This window comes from Berghia stephanieae, chromosome 12 (genome assembly GCF_034508935.2).
Source record: "Berghia stephanieae isolate SIO BIC M18660-M18661 chromosome 12, UCSD_Bste_1.3, whole genome shotgun sequence".
In the NCBI taxonomy this organism is placed as follows: Eukaryota; Metazoa; Mollusca; class Gastropoda; order Nudibranchia; family Aeolidiidae; genus Berghia; species Berghia stephanieae.
Window position 1 is genome coordinate 35,755,765 of NC_088371.1, and position 5,000 is coordinate 35,760,764.

A 5,000-nucleotide genomic window follows, 5' to 3' on the forward strand; every position below is an offset into this window, starting at 1 on the left:
TTATGTTCACACAAAATCCTCCTGTCTACCACCATGTACTCATTCACGCGAGTCGAGTGAGCTTATGTAACGCCGATTGTGTACCGGAACACATTCATCACAATTTGACTGTTACACGACCAACAACATTCGGTTGATAGATAGATAGATAGATAGATAGATAGATAGATAGATAGATAGATAGATAGATAGATAGATGGATGGATGGATAGATAGATAGATAGATAGATAGATAGATAGATAGATAGATAGATAGATAGATAGATAGATAGATAGATAGATAGATAGATAGATAGATAGATAGATAGATAGATAGATAGATAGATAGATAGATAGATGGATGGATAGATAGATAAATAGATATATAGATATTAGATAGAATAGGATTGAGAGAGATAGAGGGACAGATGGAGATGGGGAAGTGAGAGGGACAGACATACAGACACACACAGAGAAGGAGAGAGAGATAGAGAGAGAGAGAGAGAGAGAGAGAGAGAGAGAGAGAGAGAGAGAGAGAGAGAGGGGGGGGAAGGGAAAGATTGGTGGGTAAGAGATAGAGATGGAGAGAGAAAGAGAGAGAGAGAAAAAAAACATAGAGAGAGAGAAACACACACACACACACAGAGAGAGAGAAACACGCACACACACAAAGAGAGAGAGAGAGAGATACATAGAGAGAGAGAGAGAAACACACAGAGAGAGAGAGAGAGAGAGAGAGAGAGAGAGAGTACGATTTTTAGTGCAGTGAGGTCACGTATGTAAACTTAATGAAACATTCAACATCAACCGTACACACCGTCAGTAAAATTCCAAAACTTCGTGTTCAAACTTGAACCAGTTAACTGCCCTACTCTGGAAAAACTCGTATTTAAAAATTTGGCCAGAAAACTCATCCTCTAAATATCGATCGATTTTAATTTCCCTCATCTTCATAAAAACTCTAGAACCCGGGACTTTCCAAGTCACAGATTTGAGAGTTTTTTTCCAAGATTGGGCTCATTTAAATCAATCGATATTTAGCGGACGAATTTTCTGGCCAAATTTTTTAATAAGAATTTTTTTTCAGATTTTGGCAGTAACTGTTTAAAAACAAAGAGCCCCACCTATAGCAAATAAGGGGAACAGCTAACAATGATGTTTTCATTTTTATTTACAAGAGATGAAGTGAGTAGGAAAGTACCAGAAGACAATAGAGAATAAAAAATTTTCGCGGCGGTGATGGGGAGTTTGAACCCGCGACCTTACTGGTACGACAACTCCGCCTGGACCGTATGAGCTATCCACGATCCCATTTTTATTACTAATTTAGGACGAATGTTTTCCTGCAAAAAAAAAAAAAAAAAGAAAAAATAATAATAATTACTAGCAGAATATGTTTGGTTTAAAAGCATTTGCGACAATTTGTAATTATCATCGCATAAATCTGAAATTTATGATGAAAAAAAAAAAAATAATAAACACATATTTGGACATTTGTCCAAAAAACGCGTCCATTAAATATCGATTGATTAAAATAATCCCCATTCTATCAAAAAGTCTTAAATCTCAATGAATTAATATAGCTGAGTTGTCTCTATAGATAGTATGTGCTTGGCTAAGAAGCTCACAACAATGCCATCCGGAAGTATAACGGACCAACACACAAAACTGTGTGTATCCATGAACGTTTATAGTCGGGTTAATACAGTTTAGTGAGAATTACTCATGAACGCGGATGGCAAACAACAATAACAAAGGCCTGAGTGACGTCAACTTCGAACTATCTATAGATTGAACTAAGATGTTATAAGACCTGCAAATAAGTATACGTCGACCTATATTCATATTTTTACTATAAATTCTTTGTCACCACTCAACTCAACCCAACTTAAATACGATTAGGCGATTTGTCGCATCTTTCGAGTAATATTTTATTGGCCAAATACTCTTCAACAGTCGTAACGTCACTTCCTTCCTAATGACGCATGGTAACTTAGTAACACTGGCTCTAAACTATCGGAACAATGGCGGACGCCGTATGAAATATTTCTCCGGCGAGCATAAAAGCGTATCCAGAGGAAAAAAAATCCATAAATTTGATCATGTTTTGACTTTTATACATTCTGATCACAAGGCATATGAAAAGTTCTAGACAGCATGAACTAATGATTTTCTTTGTCTAGAACCAAGATGGCCGCCGTTGACGGGCGGCGTGACATCAGACTATTGAATCCAATTGAAAACCAGTTATCTCAGATTACTTACTTCCTTTACTTACTTCAAGTCTTTCTTACTACTTACTATCCAGCGTCGTCCTCATTGACTTTGGCTGCCAACACACTGCGATCACAAAAGTCTGCCCATTCCTTTCGTCTGTTGACGGTATCGTATAGATAGTATGCGCTTGGCTAAGAAGTTCACAACATTGCCATCCAGAAGTATACCGGACTAACACACAAAACTCTGTGTAACCATGAACTTTTATAGTCTAGATAATACAGTTTTGTGAGAAATACTCGCAAACGTGTATGGCAAAAAACAATAACAAAGACCCGAGTGACGTCATCTTCGAACTATCTATAACACTCTTCCATTTTTGTATGACCATTCTAGGATATTTTTGTTTGTATAACGTGGCCCCAGTCTTCCTTTTCTTCGTTTGCCCTCTACTTTCCACTGTACCACATCTTTCATTAGAGTGCATGGGTTTCGGCATATATGACCGAAAACACTGTGTTTTCTCCTTTTGATTACATTTAATAATAATAAATCTTAATTGTCCTTTAAAAAGTGGCAATTTGTCATTTGGTTACACATTTATAACAATATAATATTGACATAGACACACTCACACAAGATGCACACTAGTAACATCGTAGTCATCGGGGGGGGGGGGATCAAAACGGCATCAACATCATCATCATCATCATCATCATCATCATCATCATCATCATCATCATCATCATTGCCATCTTCATCATCATCATCGCAACAACCTTCCTCTGGCATGACTTCCAGCTCTTCCAGTACATTGTAATTTGTTCTTCTTTCCCTCCAGCGTATCCTCATCATCCTTCTGTATAACCACAATTCAGCAGTTTATAGAGCTTTTTTTATATAGCGCAATATCCACTAAACGTGCTCAAAGCGCTTTACAGAGGGTCCCTAGCCAACAGCAACATTTAACATGACGTATGTTAAGCGATATTAAATTTTTCGGTCAAGAGATAAAGCTGTTAACGGCCAGATATTCATTTTACATCTGAGTACGGTGAGAGAATATGAGTAAAGAGCCTTCTCCGTGGACTCAACTGTACGCAGAGAGAGGCTCGAACCCAGGACCTTCCAATCCGAAAGCGAGTGTCATACCATTAGACCACATAGCCGCATAGTCATCTCAAACCCAGAGGCCGACTGGAAATAACTCGCCATTCTTCCTGGCCTCGTACGTCTGTTGCATTTACTTTCACTACTTGCCTTGCCTTGCTCAGTCAAGCTCTTGATATCTTGTTAACTCATTCAATCCTAGAGATTTTGTACTTTTCAAAATCGGAAAAAAATGTATTAAAAATGAGCATGTGAATAAATGGTTTGATTCAACTACCATCATCATCATCATCATCATCATCATCATCATCATCATCATCATCATCATCATCATCATCATCATCATCATCATCATCAAGTGCCAGGCCTGTTGCAGACATCGTCGATCATGTCCCTCCAACCATATCTGTCCTCAGATCTTCTCAACAGCTCGATTCCTGTTCCTCCTCCACCAATCCATCTGTTCAGATGGTCAATGTAATCTATCCTCTGTCTCCCTCTTCTTTTCTTCCCAGCAACTTTACCCGTAAGTACAATCTTTTCAATTCCGTTTTTTCTGTAAATATGTCCGAAAAATTTTAACTGTCTTTTTCTGATGGTGTTTACCAAAGTTGGTCGTACTCCAATTTCTTTTAATACCTCCTGGTTTTTTATTTTATCTTTCCATGAGATTCTAAGAATGCGTCTATAAAACCAAATTTCGGCTGCAGTTATTCTACGTTCACAGTCTTTGATAATCTTCCATAAACGTGTATAAATGAAAAAACATTAGCTTTGATACTACTCCTATAATTTGTTTCAGAAAAACTAATAAATAGGCATGGAGTAAAAGTAATCCGGGTAAACTACGGATATAGTCTGTGTTAGGGTTGAGTGAGTTAATACAGATTGCGACGGAATAAACCAGAATGGGACATTATTTCAAGGACATTTTACGACCCTTTGAAGTCTGTTGTAAATTTGATCCTTAACCTGCGATACCCTCCTATGCCCTGTTTGGAGGACATAAAACTATTGAATTACGGATGCTACAAACCATGTGCTTCTACTTTAGAATCGATATTCAAATAGTATTTTATTGAGAGATTATTCGATTGGATAAAATAAAACCATCGAATACGGTTACTGCAAACTACAATGTGCCTTTAGTTTGGAATCGAGTATCGAAGTATTTTATTTAATGATTACTCGAGTACCAATATCCGGTTAGGATTTTTGATAGTTTATTTTTTAGAAAAAATGCTTTTCTTTTCTTTTCATTACCAAAGCTCACAAATAACACTCAACAGAAGAAGAAGAAGAAGAAGAAGAAGAAGAAGAAGAAGAAGAAGAAGAAGAAGAAGAAGAAGAAGAAGAAGAAGAAGAAGAAGAAGAAGAAGAAGAAGAAGAAGAAGGAGGAGGAGGAGGAGGAGGAGGAGGAGGAGGAGGGCGTTGGTCATTTTGCAATGTTGTTCCCAATAAGAATACCATGGAAATGTCCGGAGTGCCGAGATCTTGAACCCCCGAATTTACGCATTTAGCTCAAGTGCTCCAGCAACTGAGCCACTGCTCCCAGTTCAAACAATTAATTAGTCCCTTAGCGCCATAAGACCCATGGGACCAAAGTTTTATCCTGGTTTATAACAACAAGAGTTGTCGTACCAGTAAGGTCACGGGTTCAAACCCCCATCACCGCCGTGAATTTTTTATTCACT